General features: G+C 41.3%; 1 pseudogene; it reads right to left on the reverse strand.

Moving 5' to 3' along the window:
- Positions 1-16,124: 16,124 nt before the first annotated feature.
- The window catches only part of LOC132018632 (centromere protein Q-like), a 10,435-nt pseudogene continuing 3,101 nt past the window's right edge, over positions 16,125-23,458 (reverse strand).

Raw genomic sequence — 23,458 nt, forward strand, 5'->3', positions numbered from 1 at the left:
CTTCCTGTATAATGCTGAAATTCATCTCTCCTCCCTATTTCTCCCATTTCTTCTTGCAAGTTTAATTAATAATTTGAAATTTATTATTTTAAGGAAGGAATGCTTACCTGCTATTGAGAGTTCAGTTTCTATCAGGTCAGTGGTTCCTTCTTCATAAATGGTGAGTTTATTCTTCAAGCCTACTTCCCTAATTAGTCCTTAGTGGAAAGAGAAGGGAGAGAAAAGCAAAAAAGTGCCCACACCTGTAAATAGGGAGGAGTTTATGGTGTCAGGTGAAAAGCCTCATGCATACAGCATGAGTATTTCACCTCACCCCTTCCTTTCTCTCAGATTTAGACTTACAGTGTAAAAAACAGTGAATACTAATCTTGATTTAAAGATGGACATTTTCTAGACCCCACACCCACTGTCTGCTAAGATATCATGAAAAAATAAAAAGGAATAAGACCCAGGTGAATGGGGTACCATAGAAAATGACAAAGAGGTATTGCCCTCTTATATATTTTCATCTATTTTTTAAAAGATTTTATTTATTTACTTGAAAGAGAGGGCAAGACACAGGGAAAGTGCATGAGCAGGGGGCAGAGGCAGAGGGAGAAGCAGACTTCCCACTGAGCAGGGAGCCAGACTTGGGATCTGATCCCAGTACCCTGAGATCATCACCTGAACCAAAGGCAGAGGCTTAACAGACTGAGTCACCCAGGTGCCCTTATATTTTCATCTATTTTGAAGAAATGATTTTGCTACCCTAAACTTCCAAAGCTGACAAAGGGATAATCTCTAAAGCATATACTTGTGGAATTGAGAGCATTTTTGAAAATTTTAATTTTCTTTCCCTAATCTTTTAAATGAAAAGAGTTTACTTGTTTCCTCAAATGGCTGCAATTTCAAGTGACATGTAAACACTTGCATGGGCACACATGCAATACCTGAGCCCACAAAACAATACCTGAGTTTTGGAATAATAAACAGTATGAATATTTCAATGGCATGTGTAGAGTGCTTCAATTTGAATGTGGTTACATAGGAGGATACTCCTGTTTATCAACTTTATGTCTCATAAAGTAAATATCAAATGATGGGGAAAGTCTGGTCATACTTTTTTAAAAAAATATTTATTGTATTTATTTGTCAGAGAGACAGACAGAGAGAGAGAACAAGCAAGGGAGTAGCAGGCAGAAGGAGAAATATGTTTCTCACTGAGCAGGGAGCCTGAGGAGATCCCACATCCCTGGGATCATGACCTGAGCCAAAAGCAGGCACTGAACCAACTGAGGCACTGAGGTGTCCTTTTCTTTTTTCTTTTACTTTCTTTTTTTTTTTCTTAAAACTTTTTCATTTGTTTTGATAGAGAGAGAATGGGTGGGGGGAGGGCAGAGGGAGATGGAGTTGGAGAGAATCTCAAGCAGACATCCTGCTGAATGGGGAGCCCCAAGCTGGGATTGAACTCATGACCCTGAGATTGTGACCTGAGTTGAAATCAACAGTTGGATGCTTCACCACCTGAGTCACCCAAGTGTCCCTGGGGAATTCTGTACTTGAAGATGCTTATAAAGTAACACAATGGATAGATAGCTGGTAGCTTAACGTGACTAGAGAAATTGTATTAGATGACAATTACTGGATGGAAAAGGCAGACTGCCTTTTTTGATCTGGGTATATTGATTACTTTTAAAAAATATTTATTTATTTGAGAGAGAGAGAGAGAGGAGGGGCAGTAGAAAGAGAGAATCTTGAAGCAAACTCTCTCTTGGGTGTGGAGCCCTAGGTGGACTTTAGTAGCAAAGAAATATATTCAGTGCCAGCAACTCTTAAGAAACACTAGTTAGAATACCAAAATGTGGCTTAGTTACTTGATACATGATAAAAATACAAATGGGAAATCTGAACTTTTCTATGCTCTTCCTTTCCTTCTTTCCTCTCCCCTCCTCAAAGCTGAGTGTTTGTTGACAATGAATGAAACATGAGAGGATTTAGAAGACTTGTGTTTGGAAACGAAGCCAAACTGAATGCCTTACATACTAAGTTTAACAGGCGCACCTACATTTAGTTTTGGTTGAGAATGTCAGGAAATTCTATCCAACCAAATAAAGGAAGGTATATCCCTTAATTTTAGGTTCCAGTTCAGGTGTCCAATATTAAAGCAAAACATGTTTGTTAAACATATGCCCAACTTAAAGTTGGGGAAAATGGAAGAGTTCCTAAAAAATGAGAATTTTGAACAACTGACAGTGTACGAAGCTCTGCTACATATCTGTACAGGATACCCATTTGTCTCCAAAACCACAATTTACCTTCCTTCTCTGACACTACGTATTTATATTGTATGTCTTCCATCCCAAAATATGTGTGTTTTACACTTGAAAGCCTGTGACAAGTGTTGTGGAGAGGAGATGTACTGTTGTCATGACTGTGCGTGTGAGAGCTTAGGTAAGTGAAAATACTACAAAAGAGGACCGCCATTTGAATTACTGGGATTGCATGCAATTGAATTTTAATTGTATCTGGGTCTGTAATTAACTCTTAAATTCTTCACAAAGGGCGCACCCAAATATAACCTTTAAATAAAATATCGTGTACGTTTTGGATTGACTGCTATCTGCCAGAAGATACGGTAGATCATTCAAAATCAGATCACATACCTTTAAAAGCTGTGAGAAGGTTATTTGACCAGTCTGTGCATGGTGAAAAATATCACTCAGCAAAAGTGGTGAGTTAGAATCCCAGCTGAACAGGCACTATTGAGTGGATGTTCCGAGAGAAACAGCAGACATTGATCTAACTTCTCCCTCCCCAATAAAAGCTGTAATAAACATCATGATTAATGATAAAAATCAGTAATTTGGGGCTCTATTCATCACTCTAAAAACAAGAAGTTCTAAGTTTCCAAGTGAGGGGTTTTATGGAGATTTTGTATTCTCTTTTAGTGGCTTTGCCTGGTATATAGTGGGTCCAAAGGACACAAACATATTTTCTTCAAATGCTGCACTACAGGTCTCCTTTCTTGAAGACTTTACCTCTAAAACCCACTAATGTTCTCCCCAACTATTATTTCCTAAGAGGATATTGCTTTTGACTCTTTTACTAAGCTCCCCAGGGCTCCACATGAAAATGTGGTCTCCCTCACTGTGATGAGCATTACACTGACTTTGTTTAACTAAAGCTGAGGTTTTGGTAGTTTCTGGCTGGAGGGTATCAACAGAATTGTGGTATCTTCTACCCTAACTAAATGTGGTGTCCCTCACTGTGATGAATATTACACTGAATTTGTTTAACTAACGCTGAGGTTTTGGCAGTTTCTGCCTGGAGGGTATCCACAGAATTGTGGTACCTTCTACCATAACTGACAAGATACTCTAGGCTAGAAAGAAAATGATTAGAAATTGCAGATATTTTATTGTACAAGTAAATAAAAGCAAATCAGAAAAAATACTATAGTGACTAGAAATGATTTTTAATATATTTAAGTGGTAATTTATTTACATGTATATACTTACTATCATTTCAGAATTTCTTCTTTAATGCCTACAGTTCTTGGTCATGCCACTTTGAAGAAAGAATAGGCAGACCAGACGAAGAATGGTGGGCAGCAAAGCAGAGTTTATTAAGTGATAGTACAAAACTCCCAGAGAGGGAGGGGACCTCCAAGGGGACTCACCTTGGAGTTTCTAAGTCCAGGGGTTTTTAAGAGCTCTTTCCCAGAAATATCTTAAGCAACCAGGGTGTCTTCAGGCCTTCTATATCAGGGCTTTTGTCATTATGTGCTGATGGTCTTTTGGGGTGGATGTGAGGATTTATGCCTTAAATGCCCCAGCTTTTGATAGCAACAAGTGCTTTGTGGTTAATTGTTTCATTTTAGGACGTTTTACAGAAGTTATTTCTGAAAAGTCTGCAAAATAAAATGCTAGTGTAGTCTTGTCTAAGGTACAAAACAAGGTATTAGGACTGTTTTGTCTTAGCTGCCCTGTTTCCATGTTTTCTTGCTGGGGACCCTGGCCCAGACTGCCTATCTGTCCAACTAACTCCTAACATTCCCCCATCTGAAGAAGTGACCCTAACTGGCATCAAGGAAAGGGAGTGATGACCCATCTAACTGTTTCTTGCCGGTCTGGGGTGCTGTTGAAAAACAGCAGTCAGGGTTCCATCCCCAGAGATCTGTCTTAGGGTTACCGGTAGAAATTGGTTGGTTTTTATTTGCATGACTGGACCCACCAGTAGTGGCTGGTACCACAGGAGGAAGCTGTCTGAGCCAGTGACTGCCATCAGTTGACAGGAGACCTTGAATATTATGGAGGTTGTGTATGGTAAGATCCTGTTCCAAAGTTAATTTGGTAGCCTCTGGTAATGTATTTTGTATACATATAGGGTTTTTTCTTCTAAAAATTTTTGGGATATAACTTCTTTTAATAAATCAAAATATACCCTAAATCTAGCACAGGGCTTTGTTCTAGTCTCCAGCCTGAACAAATTCTCTCCATTTTCTTTTTCTTTCTTTTCCCAACCAACTTATCATATATCACATTTAACTATATATATATTTATATATAAATATATATATATATACATATAAATATATATATAGTTAAATGCGATGAAGGGATGGAATATGACTATAAAGATGAAAATTGTAAAAAAATTATAAAAAGGGAGTTATATATTTATATATATATTTATATCTCTAAAATTTTGGAGGTAGTTTCTTCTAAGAGACCAAAATACACCCTAAATCAAGTGGGTGGCTCTGTTCTATTCACCAGTCAAATATCTGTATATATTTTAAAAAATTTATTTTGAACTTCTTTTTAGCCCCTTCTTCTCCCACGATTTAGGCGTCTCTTCTGATTTGGTTAATGCACATTTTTCTGGGGCCTTTGCCACTCTATTAGTATTTTATTCTCTTATTCATATACTCTTATCTAGATATAATAGCAAGGCAGAAAAACTCACCCCCCCCCCAAAAAAAGAACAAGAAGCAGTACCGAAGGCTAGGGACCTAATCAGTATGGGCATTGGTAATGTGTCAGATCTAGAGTTCAGAATGACGATTCTCAAAGTGACTGCTGGGCTTGAAAAAGACATGGAAGATATTAGGGAAATGCTGCTTGGAGAAAAAAAAAAAAAAAGCCCTCTCTGGAGAAATTAAAGAATTAAAATCTAACCAAGCTGAAATCAAAAAAGCTACTAATGAGGTGCAATCAAAAATGGAGGCTAGGATAAATGAGGCAGAATAGAGAATTAGTGATATAGAAGACCAAATGATGGAGAATAAAGAAGCTGAGCAAAAGAGAGAAAAACAAATACTGGACCATTATGGGGAAATTCAAGAGATAAGTGATACCATAAGATGAAACACATTAGAATAATTGGGATTCCAGAAGAAGAAGAAAGACAGAGGGAGGCAGAGGGTATATTGGAATGAATTATTGTACAGAATTTCCCTAATATGGCAAAGGGAACAAACATCAAAATCCATGAGGCACGGAGAACCCCCTTCAAAATCAATGATAATAGGTCCACACATCATGATCTAATAGAAAAACTTAAAAGTCTTAGTGACAAAGAGAAAATCCTGAAAGGAGCCCAGGACAAGAAATCTATAACATATAATGGTAAAAAAATATTAGATTGGCAGCAGACTTATCCACAGAGACCTGGCAGGCCAGAAAGAACTGGCAGGATATATTCAGAGCATGGAATGAGAAAAATATTCAGCCAAGAATACTATATCCAGCTAGGCTATCATTGAAAATAGGAGATAAAAAAGCTTCCAGAACAATCAAAAACTGAAAGAATTTGTAAACACCAAATCAGCATTACATGAAATATTGAAAGGGGTCCTCTAAGCAAAGAGAGACCCTAAAAGTAGTAGGCCAGAAAGGAAGAGAGACTATATACAGTAAGAGTCACCTTACAGACAATATAATAGCACTAAATTCAGCTCTCTCAATAGTTACCCTGAATGTAAATGGGCTAAATGCCCCAATCAAAAGACACAAGGTATCAGAATAGATGAAAAAAAAATCAATATGCTGTCTACAAGAAGACCCAAAGACACCTCCAGATTTAAAGTAAGGAAGTGGAAAACAATTTACCATGCTAATGGATAGCAAAAGAATGCTGAGGTGACAATCCATATATCAGATCAATTAGATTTTAAGCCAAAGACTCTAATAAGAGATGAGGAAGTATACTCTATCAAACTCAAAGGGTCTGACAAACAATAAGATCTAACAATTTTAAATATCTATGCTCCTAACATGGGAGCAGCCAACTATATAATCCAATTAATAACAAAATCAATGAAACATGTTGACAATAATACAATAAGAGCAGGCGACTTTAACACCCCCACCCCCTCACTGAAATGGACAGATCATCCAAGCAAAAGATCAACAAGGAAATAAAGGCCTTAAATGACGCACTGGACTAGATGGACATCACAGATATATTCAGAACATTCCATCCCAAAGCAACAGAGTACACATTCTTCTCTAATGCACATGGAACATTCTCCAGAATAGATCACATCCTGGGTCATAAATCAGGTCTTAACTAGTATCAAAAGATTGGGATCATTCCCTGCATGTTTTCAGAACCCAGTGCTCTGAAGCTAGAATTCAATCACAAGAGGAAATTTGGAAAGAACCCAAATACATGGAGGCTAAACAGCATCCTTCTAAAGAATGAATGGGTCAATCAGGAAATTAAAGAAGAATTGAAAAAATTCATGGAAACAAATGGTAATGAAAATAGAGCTATTAAAAATCTGTGGGACACAGCAAAGACAGTCCTGAGAGGACAATATATAGAGATACAAACCTTTTTTACGAATCAAGAAAGGTCTCAAATGCAAACCTAACCCCACACCTAAAGAGCTGGAGAAAGAGCAACAAAGAAAACCTAGACCCAGCAGGAGAGGAGAAATCATAAAGATCAGAGCAGAAATCAATGAAATAGATGCAACAAACAAGAAAAAAAAAAAACAATAGAACACATCAACAAAATTAGGACCCATTCTTGAAAGAATTAATAAGATTGATAAACTCCTGGTCAGACTTATCAAAAAGAAAAGAGAAAGGACCCAAATAAATAAAATCATGAATGAAAGAGGAGAGGTCACAACCAATACCAAAGAAATACAATTTTAAGAACATAATACGAGCAACTATACTCCAGCAAATTTGACAACCTGGAAGAAACGGATGCATTCTTAGAGACATATAAACTACTACAACTGAACCAGGGAGAAATAGAAAACCTGAAAAGACCCATAACCAGTAAGGTGATTGAAACAGTGATCAAAAATCTCCCAACAAACAAGAGCCCAGGACCAGGCAGCTTCCCAGGGGAATTCTACCAACATTTAAAGAAGAATTATCCTATTCTCCTGAAATTGTTCAAAAAAAAATAGAAATGGAAGGAAAATTTCCAAACTCATTTAAGGAGGCCAACATTACCTTGATCCCAAAACCAGACAAAGACCCCATTAAAAAAGAGAGTAACAGACCAATATCCTTAATGAACACAGATGGAAAATTCTCACCAAAGTACCTGCCAATAGGATAGAACAGTACATTAGAAGGATTATTCACTATGACCAAGTGGGATTTATTCCAGGGCTTCTAGATTGCTTCAACATCTGCAAATCAATCGGTGTGATCCAATACATTAATAAAAGAAAGAATAAGAACCATATGATATTCTCCATAGATGTTGAAAAATCATTTGACAAAGTACAGCATTCTTTCTTGATCAAAACTCTTCAAAGTGTAGGGATAGAGGGTATGTACCTCAATATCATCAAAGCCATCTAAGAAAAACCCACAGCAAATATAACTCTCAATAAAGAAAAACTAAGACCTTTTCTGCTGAGGTCAGGAACATGGCAAGGATGTTCATTATCACCACTGCTTTTCAACATAGTACTAGAAATCCTAATATCAGCAATCAGACAATGAAAAGAAATTAAAGGCATCCAAATCAGCAAAGAAGAAGTCAAACTATAACTCTTGCAGATGATATGATACTTTATGTGGGAAACCCAAAAGATTCCACTCCAGATCTGCTAGAACTTGTACAGGAATTCAGTAAAGTGTCAGGATATAAAATCAATGCACAGAAATCAGTTGCATTTCTATACACCAACAAAAAGACAGAAGAAAGAGAAATTTAGAAGTCAATCCCATATACAATTGCACCCAAAACCATAAGGTACCTCGAAATAAACCTAAAAAAAGAGGCAACGAATCTGTACTCAGGTAACTATAAAGTACTCATGAAATTGAGGAAGACACAAAGAAATGGAAAAACGTTCCATGCTTATGGTTTGGAAGAACAAATGTTGTGAAAATGTCTATGCTACCCAACGCAATCTACAGGTTTAATGCAATCCCTATCAAAATCCCATCCATTATTTCAAAGAAATGAAACAAATAATCCTAAAATTTATATAGAACCAGAAAAGACCTCGAATAGCCAGAGAAATATTGAAAAAGAAAGCCAAAGTAGGTGACATCACAAATCCAGACTTTGAGCTCTATTACAAAGCTGTCATCATCAAGATAGTATGGTCTGGCACAAAAACAGACACACAGATCAATGGAACAGAAGCCCATAAATAGACCCTCAACTCTATGGTCAACTAATCCTCAACAAAGCAGGAAAGAATGTCCAATGGATAAAAAAAAACAGTCTCTTCAATAAATGGTGTTGAGAAAATTGAACAGCCACATGCAGAAAAATGAAATTGGACCATTTCCTTACACCACACATGAAAATACACTCAAAATGGATGAAAGACATCAATCTGAGAAAGGAATCTATCAAAATCCTTGAGGAGAACACAGGCAGCAACGTTTTTCATCTCAGCTGCAGCAACTTCTTCCTAGAAACATCTGCAAAGACAAGGGAAGCAAGGGCAAAAAAGGACTATTGGGACTCCATCAAGATCAAAGTTTTTGCACAGCAAAGGAAATAGCCAACAAAACCAAAAGACAACTGACAGAATGAGAGAAGATATTTGCAAATGACATATCAGATAAAGGGCTACTATCCAAAACCTATAAAGAACTTATCAAACTCAACCCGAAAGAACAAATAATCCAATCAAGAAATGGGCAGAGGACATAACAGACATTTCTACAAAGAAGACATCCAGATGGCTAATAGACACATGAAAAAGTGTTCAACATTCCTTGGCATCAGGGAAATACAAATCAAAACCACAATGAGATACCACCTAACACCAGCCAGAATGGCTAAAATTAACAAGTCAGGAAGTGACAGATGCTGGCGAGGATTCAGAGAAAGAGGAACCCTCCTACACTATTGGTGGGAATGCATCCTGGTGCAACCACTCTGGAAAACAGCATGGAAGTTCCTGCAAAAGTTGAAAATAGAGCTACCCTACAACCCAGCAATCTCACTACTGGTTATTTACCTTAAAGATACACATGCAGTGATCTGAAGGGGCATGTGCACCCAAATGTTTATAGCAGCAATGTCCATAATAGCCGAACTATGGAAAGAACCTAGATGTCCATCAACAGATGAATGGATAAAGCAGAAGTTGTATATATATACAATGGAATACTATGCAACCATCAAAAGAAATGAAATCTTGCCATTTGCAATGGCATGGATAGAACTAGAGGGTATTATGCTGAGTGAAATAAGTCAACCAGAGAAAGACAATTATCATATGATCTTCCTGATGGAAGAATTTGAGAGGTTATGTGGGTGCTTGGGTGGTAGGGAAGGAAAAAATGAAACAAGAGGGGATAAGGAGGGAGACAAGCCGTAAGAGACTCTTAATCTCACAAAACAGATTTGCTGGGGGGTAGGGAGAGGGTGGTTGGGTTATGGACATTGGGGAGGGTATGTGCTATAGTGAGTGCTGTGAAGTGTGTAAACTTGGCAATTCACAGAGCTGTACCCCTGGGGCTAATAATACCATATATGTTAATAAAAATTAATAAATCTGGCATCTATACACTTCTGTACACACACACACACACATATATATATATATATATATATATATATATATATATATATATATAGACACAATCCAGTGGGTATCAGTATGAGAGTTCCCAAACTAGACATAATATCTCTACAGAGATATGTGTGGGGCTCTCAGGCATTATTAAGAAGGTAAAAGAGAAAATTGGATCTCCCCAGGTACATCCCAATGGGTGTGAAAAAAAATCTGGTTATGGACTGTCCAGTGACACCCTTAACAAAAATGCTGTGGTTAGACAGTTGGCCTAAGGTGGAAAGTAGTATCAAGAAGGAAATTGACTGGCTTTCTATCTCCAGGATTACCAGAGGTTCTCAGTTTCCATTGGTAAGCTGTTCTTGGGGAGTCACTGTGAAGAACCCCGGGCCCCACCAGTCCCTGTTGGGGTTGCTGGTTGTCTGAGGCCTTGCAGATTGAGATTCCCAAGGGCATTCAAATTCCCAGTTTCCCCCTCCACGTGTACGACGGGGTTGCAGGGCTTTGATTTTTGCCTTTGAGGACATTCTCACTTCCAGTGCTGTGGGTGGCCACTTCAGTGGCATTTAGTAGCAGAGCCTTGAGGGGCCAAGTTTGTAAGCATATATAAGTTGGAACTAGGGTCTTGGACTTCTTTATTAGTCCCTTTTCTTGTTCCTTACTCTCCTTTTGAACCTGATTGTAAAAGATCTGGTTAGCAGCTCATGAGTGCCCTTCTAGGGTCCCCTCTGGTCCAACAACCAACTTTTATCAAGTATCTGGGGCTGACTGGTTCAGATATTTGTCTCTGAGAATGATATCTGCCTCAGGAGAACTGGGGGAGATAGCCGTATTTAATGAGAGCCTCTCTCAACCTAAGAAGGCTGTTGGGTTTTCCTCTTGAATTTGGGTGATGGTAGGCAACTTGGCATAATTCAGAGGCTTAATTAATCTTTGACCTTCTTAATCCCTCAAGGATGCAAGCCTCATCCATTTTGAGCTTGGTACCAGTTTTTGAGGGGATCATGAGGTTCCAGTTGGGATATTGGGCAAGGACAGTGTGGGAACTGGAAGCCACCAAAGGGCTCACCCATACCCTGGTAATGAAGTTGCTGTGTGTCCCCATATTTTTCAGTGGTGGCCAGGATCCCACATTTTTCTGCCTTGGAGTGGGTTTGATTTAATGAGAGCACTACCTCCTATTTTTTTTTTAATTTTAATAAACATATAATGTATTTTTATCCCCAGGGGTACAGGTTTGTGAATCCCCAGGTTTACACACTTCACAGCACTCACCATAGCACATACCCTCCCCAATGTCCATAACCCCAACCCCCTTTCCCCCTCTCCCAACCACCCTACCTCCAGCAACCCTCAGTTTGTTTTGTGAGATTAAGAATCACTTATGGTTTGTCTCCCTCTGAATCCCATCTTGTTTCATTATTCTTCTCCTACCCCCTTAACCTCCCCATGTTGCCTCTCCACTTCCTTATCAGGGAGATCATATGATAGTTGTAATTCTCCGATTGACTTATTTCGCTTAGCATGATACTCTCTAGTTCCATCCACATTGTTGCAAATGGCAAGATTTCATTGGTTTTGATGGCTGCATAATATTCCATTGTGTATATATACCACATCTTCTTTACCCATTCATCTGTTGATGGACATCTAGGTTCTTGCCAAAGTTTGGCTATTGTAGACATTGCTGCTGTAAACATTAGGGTGCACGTGCTACTTCAGATCACTACGTTTGTATCGTTAGGGTAAATACCCAGTAGTGCAATTGCTGGGTCATAGGGCAGTTCTATTTTCAACATTTTGAGGAACCTTCATTTTGTTTTCCAGAATGGTTGCACCAGTTTGAATGTCCACTAACAGTGTAGGAGGGTTCCCCTTTCTCCGCATCCTCGCCAGCATCTGTCATTTCCTGACTTGTTAATTTTAGCCATTCTGGCTGGTGTGAGGTGGTATCTCATTTTGGTTTTGATTTGTATTTCCCTGATGCCGAGCGATGTGGACCACTTTTTCATGTGTCTGTTGGCCATTTGGATGTCTTCTTTGCAGAAATGTCTGTTCATGTCTTCTGCCCATTTCTTGATTGGATTACTGGTTCTTTGCGTGTTGAGTTTGCTAAGTTCTTTATAGATTTTGGACACTAGCCTTTTATCTGATATGTCATTTGAAAATATCTTCTCCCATTCTTTCAGTTGTCTTTTGGTTTTCTTAACTGTTTCCTTTGCTGTGCAAAAGCTTTTGATCTTGATGAAATCCCAATAGTTCATTTTTGCCCTTGCTTCCCTTGCCTTTGGCGTTGTTCCTAGGAAGATGTTGCTGCGGCTGAGGTCGAAGAGGTTGCTGCCTGTGTTCTCCTCAAGGATTTTGATGGATTCCTTTCACACATTGAGGTCCTTCATCCATTTTGAGTCTATTTTCGTGTGTGGTGTAAGGAAATGGTCCAATTTCATTTTTCTGCATGTGGCTGTGCAATTTTCCCAACACCATTTATTGAAGAGGCTGTCTTTTTTCCATTGGACTTCTTTCCTGCTTTGTTGAGGATTACTTGACCATAGAGTTGAGGTCTATTTCTGAGCTCTCTATTCTGTTCTATTGATCTATGTGTCTGTCTTTGTGCCAGTACCAAACTGTTTTGATGATGACAGCTTTGTAATAGAGCTTGAAGTCTGGAATTGTGATGTCACCAACTTTGCTTATTTTTCAATATTCCTTTGGCTATTCGAGGTCTTTTCTGGTTCCGTATAAATATTAGGATTATTTATTCAATTTCTTTGAAGAAAATGGATGGTATTTTGATAGGGATTGCATTAAATGTGTAGATTGCTTTAGGAAGCATAGACATTTTCACAATATTTATTCTTCCAATCACATCCTTCCATGTTAATTCAAACATGTGAGATTTTGGAAGGCTTCAATATATTTGTCTGGGTTGTTGGAAAATTTTCCAAGGTCCCCCTTTGTCTCAAGTCTTGCAATGAAAAGGGCTCCTATACCCTAGCCATAGCAGCATCCCCTTCCCTTGGTCCTTCTCCAGGTACATGTTCTTGAAAGGGATAGAGCCCCCAAGCACCAGTACAGGTTCCATGCAGAGGGAACTGACCTAAGACCCCAATAAACACCTTGAGGCCATAGGGAAGGAGAGACTAGGGGTGGATGATTCTCTGCAAGAGTGCCATTTGCCTATACACCTTCAGTGTGGGTGTGGTAGTCCTTTGTCCCCCTCCCCACCCCACCCCCAAGTGGCTGGCCACAGGAGAGAGCAGCCAGGAAGCTGGAATCAATCCTACACTGCTGGCACAGGCCCTTATTTTCCTTTAAGGCTGAGAAACATTGTACATAGGATACTTCTTTCCATTTTCCCTCATGTTTGCAAAACAAGTCTAATAGTAAAATAGTATTGTAATTGATACTTCCCTCCAGTGGCCATGTCTCCTCTGCCAATTTATATTGTGGCCATGTCTTGGAACAAAAGAAAATAAGTTGCCATTTCTTCAATGTTTGTGGGTCAAAATATTTCCAGATATTCAGGATGCATCTTAAAGGAGTACTGGTGTTGGTCAGGGAATTACAGTTACCCCTTTATAGGAAGAGAGGAAAGGTCATCCCTTAAGTTAGTTCCTTATAATAGATCAGGAAGACCTTTCCTGATCTGATGGCCTGAACTGATCTGACGACCAAGGACCCTATCAATTTTGTGAGGTGCTGGGAGTACTTGTGCTTACCCAGGCTTGGCCCTACCTCTGGAGAGTGATCCTTGCCCTAGTATTTTTTTCTTTTTTGTCCCCTCATTTCCTATCCATGGGACTTGAGGGGTACCAATTATGACCTCTTAAATCACTCTGAATAGTTGATAGAAATGCTAGACTTCTTTTGGCTTGTTGAAAGTTGGCATGATGACATAACAGAATTGTCCCATCTGGCATAGCCACAAAAAGAGGTTAGTAAAATCCACCTTTTGGAGGGATATGATGGGGAACCTGGGGGGACAGAAGCCGCCTGGGTAGACATTAGTTTACCAGCCCTGTTTTGCCATTCCTTCCTATAGGTGGTAAAGCCAATTTGGGGGTGGGGGGGCTACCTTAAAGTATAGATAAGGGAATAACAATTTTTCAGGTGTAGTAAAATGGCACCTGCCACCATGTGTGAGTACTCCTTCAGGCAGGTAATACAGACCTAGGCTTGTGGGGGTTCGATTCTATCTATCCATCATTTATGCAGAAAGAGCACCCACATTTCTTCTCCGTCTATGCACAGAGGAGATGATGCCAGTGATCTAATATAGGGATTAAAGCAGTGCGGGTGAGGGGTGCTTCCTGATGCACAGCATGGGCCAGGCCCCCAAGGAAGCCTTGGTTGCCAGCCCTTCTGGTAAGTATAGTAATACATGCTTCCATCTGACCCGGTAGCCGGGGTAAGGAGTATGAGTCAGAGATGCCACCACAGGGCACATGGCAGAGGAGGAAGGCCGTTCCTCATCATGTCAGTGATACCTTGGAGGGTGCCTGAAACATCTGCAAGAGGATGTCCGAGAAAAGAGCAATAGAGGGGTTTTTCTCTGGATGCCTGTATAGGCATGTAAGGAGCCAGGTCCCTCGGAGAGCCTTTGGGTGTCCTCCAAAGGATAGTCTTATTCAGGACACGCCATTGTTGCTCAGTTTTCTCTAGGTCCCTCACATCCAGTGATCTGGCCTGAAATGAGTTCTGAGTCCTCTTTGAACTGATAGTGCCAACTTATGTTGGGGGATTAATCAGAAAGGAGCCCAGAGAGCCTGTCACCCGAGATTTGAAAATGGCAGTCATGCTAATCCGCTCTTACGTGACTGATGGGTGTCCACTGTTTTAACAAAATGGAGAGAGAGAGACGCTTCCTGCTACTCACAGTTAGATGTCCTTTATGATGGTGAGATCCTGAATGAGTGCCCAAGAAAATACTTCAGGATTTCTCTTCCTTTAATGCCCAAGGTTCTTGGTCATGCCACTATGAAAATGAGGAGGTAGACCAGATGACGACTGGTAACCAGCAAAGCAGAGTTTACTGAGCAATAGTACAAAACTCCCAAAGAGGAAGGGGACCTGAGAGGGTTGCATTGGAGTTTCTAAGTCTAGGGGTTTTTATGAGCACTTTTGCAGAACTATCTTAAGCAACCATAGTGTTCTAAGGCATGCTGATCAGGGCTTTGATCACACATATGTCTACCTATTAGGTTAAGGTTTATGTGCTGATGGCCTTTTTGGGGTAACATATGGGGACTTATGTCTTAACTGTTCTGGTTCGTGATAGTGACAGATGCTTTGTTTCATTTTAGAACATCTTGCAGAAGTCATTTCTACAAAGGCTGCAAAACAAAATGCTAGTGCAAAATAAGATGTTTGTACCGTTTTGTCTTAGCTGTGCTGTTTCCATGTTTTCTTGTTGGAGACCTTGGTCCAGACTACCTAACTGTCTAACTATTTCCTAACATTGTTACAATGAGAAAAGGTTTACAGAAAGAGGTTTTTTGTTTGATTTTTTTTAAGGGAATAAATGTGTTTAGGTTCCTCTTAAATGAAATTATGCTTTGATGACAGTGGAAAATATTCATCATCATGTCAATAATCCAACCAAAGAAATAAAATGTTCATGCTACTCCCAAAGTTAAAGATACCTTGCAAATCTTAATTATGTCACAAAAGGTCTAAAGGGTTATGTAAAAGAATAAAAGCATTTGGGGATTTCTCAAGTTTCATATGAACAGACAGAAAATACAAGTTATGAACTAAATAATAATGATTGCGAACAATTGTGTTTTTATGTGCTAGGCACTCTATGCACTTTACATATATTGCATTACAGTATCACAGTTCCTCTGCACTAATCAATAAAAGAACTCCATTCATCCATTGTAAATCATTAAAGTGTAGCTCAGGAAAACCACTGGATAAACAGCATCAGAAATGTGAGTTGCTAGATTTGACAACAATTAAAAACAGTGTTTAGAACTACATTAGATGCTAATAGATCTACACAGGCTAATGTTAAGTGTATGGTGAAAATAAATCCCAGAGAAGCCTCAGCTTCAGCGGTATCATCATAGGCTAAGTTTTATAATCTCATAAACTTTAAATTAATACAGAGCAGACTAAAAAACTCTTAAAGGGCATCCAGCCTCTTATAGGCTTCTTCAATGAAAGTTAACATATTCTTCATCTGGGATGAGTTATGGAGAACATCTAAGTCTCTCAGAAGAGCTTTATGGTTTGAAATTGATGTCAAAATTTCTTTCTGTGGGTATAATAGTACAGTTAGTTTAAAATTTTTTAAATCTGAGATATAATTGACATATAACACCATATTAGCTTCAGGTATACCACACAATGATATGATGTTTGTGTATACTGCAAAATGACCACCAAGGTAAGTCTAGTTAACATCTGGCATCATACATAGTTACAAATTTTCTTGTGATGTGAACTGTTAATATTTACTCTCTTAACAACTTTGAAATATACAAGACAATGTTATTGACTACAGTCACTGTATTCTATATTACATCCCCATGACTGATTTTATAACTTCAAGTTTGTACCTTTTGACCACATTGACCCACATAAATAGTTTCTAACCTTTTATTATGAGAAATGTCAAATGTATGTTTAGGGAGAATGGTACACTAAACCTTATATACTCATCAGCCAACCTCAGTAATCATCAACTCATCCCTATTCTTTCAAATTTGTATTATTCGGTTTTACCTCTGTCTATTCCCTTTCCTTTCACTCTAAATGGATTACAGATAGGACTATTTTAAGTTATTTTTTAGAAACTTGAAGACTTTCTACCACTCTAAACATTTACACCATTGTTATGGCCAATTTAATGTTAAAACATGTTTAACTATTAGGGTCTGCTTACCCAGAGCGACTCTATATTACCTGGGTAGCCATATTGTTGTTTACATATAAAGACTTCATTCCGGGAATAAATGCCCCAGTAGTTCCTGGTATTGGTACTGGGTGTTGATTCCAGGAGTAGACGCCTTAACAATAAAAGCTACATAACTTGGGTCTGCTGTTATGCCCTATAAAACCAGCCTGTGAGATTGGGACGGGGTCGCCCTCTTCAGAGGCAGCCCTGACCGGTCAGTCTGACTTCTGATGCCTGGCATAGAAAAAAAGCCTTGCCTTACTTTCAAATTTCTATCAGTCTCGCTCCTTGAAAACGGACCCCAACATTATGGGGGCTCGTCCGCTATCAAATGACAGGAACTGAGTCAGCATCAGAATTTCTGGCAAAAGCCTCCGGAGGTAAGACCTCGATATTTTATTCTGTGGGATCTGGTCTGTCTGTCTGGTTGTGGAGATCCAGGGTATAGCCCACAGGGGAGAAGCTGGATGCAGCATTGCTCCCCAGGGCTGGAGTGGATGCGGGGACGACCCATCCCTTCACTGGGAGATTGCCGGTGGGTTCAAGTCCCCCTAGGTAGGCAGGGAACTTGACCTGCCAGATGTTTGAGTCCCCCTAGGTAGTCAGGGAGAAAATCCCCACCAGCGGCAGGTTGTGTTTTTGAGTTGGGATTATATCTTGCATATAATCTTAGACTTGATATCTGGTTGAGGAAGGGCCACTGGGTCTGCGGTTGTCTGTGCCTTGTCTTTTTGTTGTTTGCTGTGTTGTTTGTTGTGAATCAATGGGGCAAACAGGGAGTAAGGGATCTGTGACACCCATGAGTCTTATTCTCCAGCATTTCAAGGATTTTCAAGGTAAAGGTTTACCCAGGAAAACTAAAAACACTTTGTCAGCTGGAGTGGTGCACTTTCTCCACAGGGTGTCCACCAGAAGGAATGTTTACCTTGGCCCAAATCTACTCTACCCAGAGTAAGGTCTTTGATTTCCATCGAGACCAAATACCTTACACCGTGGCCTGGTGATACCTGCTAGAAGAGCCACCTTCATAGCTCAAGTACCACCTTCCCCCTACTAATAAAACCATTTCTCCCCTCTATGGCAGGTCAGATCACCATAACCAGAACAGAAAGATGAGTGGGAACCAAGGAATACCATCCTGCCTCCGTAGGACATGGAGGACATAGATTCTCCCCCTCCTTATCCGTCCCCTAAACCTGACTCCCAGTCCCAAGACACCCTTACTAGTCCACCTCATATACGGTCAGGATCCACCTATGGGACCACTGAGCCCTGGTCCTACCCCTTCCCTCTACCCCACTCTGCTGCCCCCACCCCACTGGCTCCATCAGTGCCGATGCTGACTCTCTGTGAGGTCACTCCACCAGATGAGAGAGGGCACCCCCACCTAACCTATATTCCTTTCTCCTCTTCTGACATCTATAACTGGAAGGCCCAACATAAATCCTTCTCTGTCCACCCTCAGGATTTAATTAGTCTCTTGGAAACTGTTTCTTACCCACCAGCCTACCTGGGTGGATATTCAGCAGCTCCTTATGGCCCTCTTTAATACAGAAGAGAGGGATTGCATTATGCAAGAGACCCATAAAGTGATAAGTGAGAGACTTGGCAGCAACCTCAATCCCCAGCAAATGGAGGACTACTGCCCAAAGGAACCCCCCAACTGGAACCCAAATCTGATAAAGGTAGGGAAGGCCTACATTTCTACCACCAGGCTCTGCTGGGAGGCCTCCGTGTGGCTGCAAGGAGAACCATAAATTTATACAAAATTAGTGTGGTGACTCAAGGTATGAATGAATCTCCGGGGGCTTTTCTAGAAAGGCTTATTGAAGCCTATAAAATGTACAGCCCGATCGACCCTGAGGCACCCAAAAATCAGAGGGAAGTAAATCTTGCCTCTGCCAGTCAGTCAGCCCCAGATATAAGGAAGAAACTTCAGAAAATTTAAGGATTTGAAGGGAAGAATCTGACTGAGTTAGTGGGAATAGCAGAAAAGGGCTTAACAACAGGGATACATAAGAAGATGAAAAACAGACTAAAAAAATAGCTAAAGTTTTGGCATTACATGAGGTGGGAAGGAGATAGGGGAAAAAAGGTTGGTGGAAAAGAAAAAGGCAGGTAGGAGATGGTCAATGGAAAGAAAAGCCTAAACGCAAAGAAAGCAGATGGGAAGTCTTAGATTCAGATCAGTGTGCGTACTGCAAGGGAAAAGGACACTGGGCCAGAGAGTGCCCTAAGAAGAAAATGGCAATGCTGGCCATCAAAGACTGAAGGGGCCATGGTTCAGATCCCCTCCCTGAACCTTGGGTTAAAATTGAGGTGGAGGGGAAATCAATTGATTTTTTGGTGGACAAGGGAGCCCAATTTTCATCATTACTAAAGCCTATGGGAAAACTATCTGGAGAGGAAGTCTGGGTACAAGGGGCAAATGGCACAGAAAGACAGAAATGGACAACAGAAAGGACTTTACATTTGGCCTTGGGAGTAGTCAAACATCGGTTCTTGGTCCTACCTAATGCCCCATATAAACTGATAGGAAGAGATCTCCTCCACAAACTACAGGCTGGCATTCAGTTCTCAGAAGGAGACATGACTGTGACTTTGGGACAACCCACTGTGCAGATGCTTGTGGCAACAGTAGATGAACATCTCCTTTACGAGCCAGTCTCAAAACCAGAGGAGATAAGGGAGGGAAGCCTTCTCCAAACCCTACATGTCGAATTTCCCGAAGTCTGGGCAGAAGGGAGGCTTCCTGGCCTGGCCAAGAGACAGCCTCCAGTAGTGGTACGTTAAAAGCAACAGCTACAGCCATTCAAGTCCGGCAGTACTCCCTCCCCTGGGAAGCAAAGGAAGGGATCAGAAAACACATTAACCACCTCCGAGGAGATGGGATTCTAGTTCCTTGCAAATCACCATGGAACACACCTTTACTGCCTGTCAAAAAGGCTGAAACTGGGGAGTATCGGCCCATTCAGGACCTGCAGGAAGTTAACAAATGGGTTGAAGATATCCACCCAACAGTGCCCAACCCCTATACCCTACTCTCCCTCCTAGGCCCCAAAAGAACTGTGTACACTGTCTTAGATCTCAAGGATGCATTTTTCTGCATACCTTTGGTAAGGGAGTCTCAACCTCTCTTTGCTTTTGAGTGGTCTGACCCACAGGAAGGGTTCCAGGACCAGCTCACCTGGACAAGACTTCCCCAAGGATTCAAAAATCCACCCACCATTTTCGATGAGACCCTACATGAGGATTTGCAGGAGTACAAAATCACCAACCCAGGAGTCACTCTGCTAAAGTATGTTGATGACTTGCTAATAACCGCTGAGAACTATGAGTCATGCTTGTGGGAACAAAAACTCTCTTACAGACTCTGCAGTAAAAAGGGTATCAGGAGTCAGCAAAGAAAGCACAACATTGTCAGAGCCACACCACTTATTTAGGCTTTGATCTCCACGAGGGAGTGTGTTCGCTGTCTGAGTCCAGGAAACATGTGATCAACCAGATACCCCTGCCCCACCATGCCCCAACAAGTGAGGGAGTTTCTTGGGATGGTGGCTACTGCAGACTGTGGATACCACGGTTTGCAGAGATTGCCCGACCCCTCTATGAACTGATTAAGGGAGGACTCACTATGGTAGAATGGACAGCTGAGGCAGAAGGTGCATTTTGAAAATTACACACAGCCTTACTGAGTGCCCCAGCACTGGCTATCCCAGATGTTATCAAGCCCTTCCACTTGTATGTAGATGAAAAGGCAGGGGTGGCCAAAGGGATTTTGCCTCAGACTCTGGGGCCTTGGCAAAGGCCAGTGACTTATCTTAGCAAAAAACTAGATCCAGTAGAGGCTGGGTTCCCCCCTTGCCTCCGCATAATTGCTGCCATGGCCCTCCTGGTCAAGGATGCAAGTTAATTAACTTTGGGTCAAAATCTCATCTTGACCACTACTCATGCTATCGAAGGCCTCCTCCAGACCCCACCAGACTGGTGGATGACAAATGCCCTAGTGACACGGTATCAAGCCCTCCTCCTTAACGAACCGAAAGTGATTTTCAGGCCCCTGGTGGTGCTAAATCCAGCCATGTTGCTTCCAGAAAAGCTAGCTGACCACCCTCACCACTCACAGGGAGGTCCTAACCCAAATCACATGAATAAAGCCTGATCTCAGAGACACTCCCCTCCCGGATGCGAAGATGACTCTGTTTGCAGATGGGAGTAGCTACATAATCGATGGAAAGAGGTATGCAAGGGCTGCCGTGGTTTCTCCTGAACAGGAGCTCTAGAAGACGGCCCTGGCACACAGAACCTCAGCGCAAAAAGAGGAGCTGATTGCACTCACCAAGACACTGCAGAGGGCCAAGGGTAAGACCACCAACAACTATACAGACAGCAGGTAGGCCTTTGCTACTCTCCATATACAAGGGGCTATTTATAAGGAAAGTGGCCTATTGACAGCAGAAGGAAAAGAAATTAAAAACAGAAAGGGGACTGATCTGGTTTAAAAGGAAACCAATTAGCAGATCAAACAGCAAAGCAAGCAGCCAGGGAAACTGCTCAAGCACAGGTTACAATCCCAGCTCCAGCCCTACCAGAAAAACCAGATTATTCAGAGAAAGATTAAAAATATTTACAAAAATGGACTAAATTAGACTATGAAGGGGATTGGGCTAAGACTAGGGCAGGAAAGTTAATTCTTCCTCGAAGACTAGGAAAAAAATTAGTAAGCCAAATACATCAGGGCCCTCATTTAGGGACACACAAGCTTAAGGAGCTCGTGGGTAAACAGTCCCAGGTTTTTAAATTAGGGCGTATGGCACAGGATGTGGTTGACAGATGTGCTCAATGTCAGGTGGTAAATGCAGGAAGAACTAGGATGGGAAGAGGAAAAAGAGAAAGAGGAAGGGAACCAGGAATTTATTGGGAAGTAGATTTTACAGAGATGAAACAAGGAAAGTATGGACACAAGTATATGTTAGTTTTTGTGAATACCTTTTCAGGCTGGGTAAAGGCTTTTTCTGCCAAACATGAAACGGTAGGAATGGTAGCCAAAAAGTTACTAGAGGAAAGAATTCCTAGGTTTGGGTTGCCTCTCGTGATTGCATCAGACAAAGGCCCTGCATTTGTGAGTTCAGTCTCACAGGCATTGGCCAAGGCCGTGGGCACTAATTGGAGACTACTCTGTGCCTACCGGCACCAGAGCTCTGGACAAGTAGAGAGAATGAACCCGACTCTTAAAGAGACCTTAACAAAGTTAATTCTGGAGACTGGAGGTGGATGGGTGGATCTTCTTCCCTTTGCCCTCCTTAGGGTGCGATGTACACCCTACTTAAACAAGGTGACCCCATTTGAAATAATGTTTGGGAGATCCACCCCTCCCCCCAGCTCCGCCCTTGGCTACAAAAGGTTGCCCTAGCAGAAATGTATGATCAGTCTATACTCCAGTCACTACAGTCTTAAAAAGAGCCCACGCAGGGATCCGAGCTGCCTACCCTGAGACGGAGATGGAAGTGAAGCCGCACCCTTACCAACCCGGAGACTTGGTTTGGATACTCAGTCACCGAGTGGAAAACTTGGAGCCCGCTGGAAGGGACCATTCAGGGTCATCCTGACCACCCCCATGGCAGTAAAAGTAGAAGGCATCAGGGCCTGAATTCATGTGTGTCACGTCAAATGAGCCGAAAGCAAGGACACCCCCCAGAAATGGGAGCCACTGCCAGTGGATACCACCAACCGTGGACTAAAACTAAGACTCAAAAGGGTTTCATGACTTGGTCACTTTTAACCCTGTTCCTACTCAGCAGCAGCCAGGGGACACCTCATCGGTCTAAAACAGCCCAATGGAAAATCAGAAAGACAGAGGATGGAACAACACTCAAGGTCAATGACACCTCAGGTCAGCCTGTTTTCACCCTCGATCTCTGTGATTTGATGTCAGAAATAAATGTAAAATTGCTCGAGGGTAGCGCCCTCTTTGGGATGGATGGCCGGTACCCAGTTCAGGGATGTGGGTACCAGTCATACAAGTTTCACTTGCAAAGTTACCAATTCTATGCCTGTCCTGCTAATGGGGAACCTAATTGCCAAGGGGCAGGGGAATTCCACTGTACAGCCTGGGGATATGAAACAATAGCCCTCTGGACACACCATGACAAGCATATTGACCTCGTCTGAGTTAGACCACCAGTCAACCAGGAAAATTGCCCGGTCAGAAAATGCAACTCCATACAGATTACAGTAAAGTCATGGCAGTCGGGGTCATCAGGAAGTGTTAATTGGGAATCAGGAAAAACTTGGGGTCTAAGACTGTATGTATGGGGAAAAGATCCAGGTACAGACTTCACCATCCAAAAAAACAAAAACTAGGGAGCCACCCCGGCCAATAGGGCAAAACCCAGTTTTAAATCCTCCCAAGCCACTAAAACCAACCAGACCACTTCACCACCGCAACCCCAAAAGAGACTGCCATGGAAAATAAAAAAGAGAGTGTTGACAATGACAACAACACCGCCAAAGTTTTACTCCCACTGGTAGATTCAATGTTTAGCTTTTTTTTTTTTTTT

This window comes from Mustela nigripes, chromosome 5 (genome assembly GCF_022355385.1).
Source record: "Mustela nigripes isolate SB6536 chromosome 5, MUSNIG.SB6536, whole genome shotgun sequence".
In the NCBI taxonomy this organism is placed as follows: Eukaryota; Metazoa; Chordata; class Mammalia; order Carnivora; family Mustelidae; genus Mustela; species Mustela nigripes.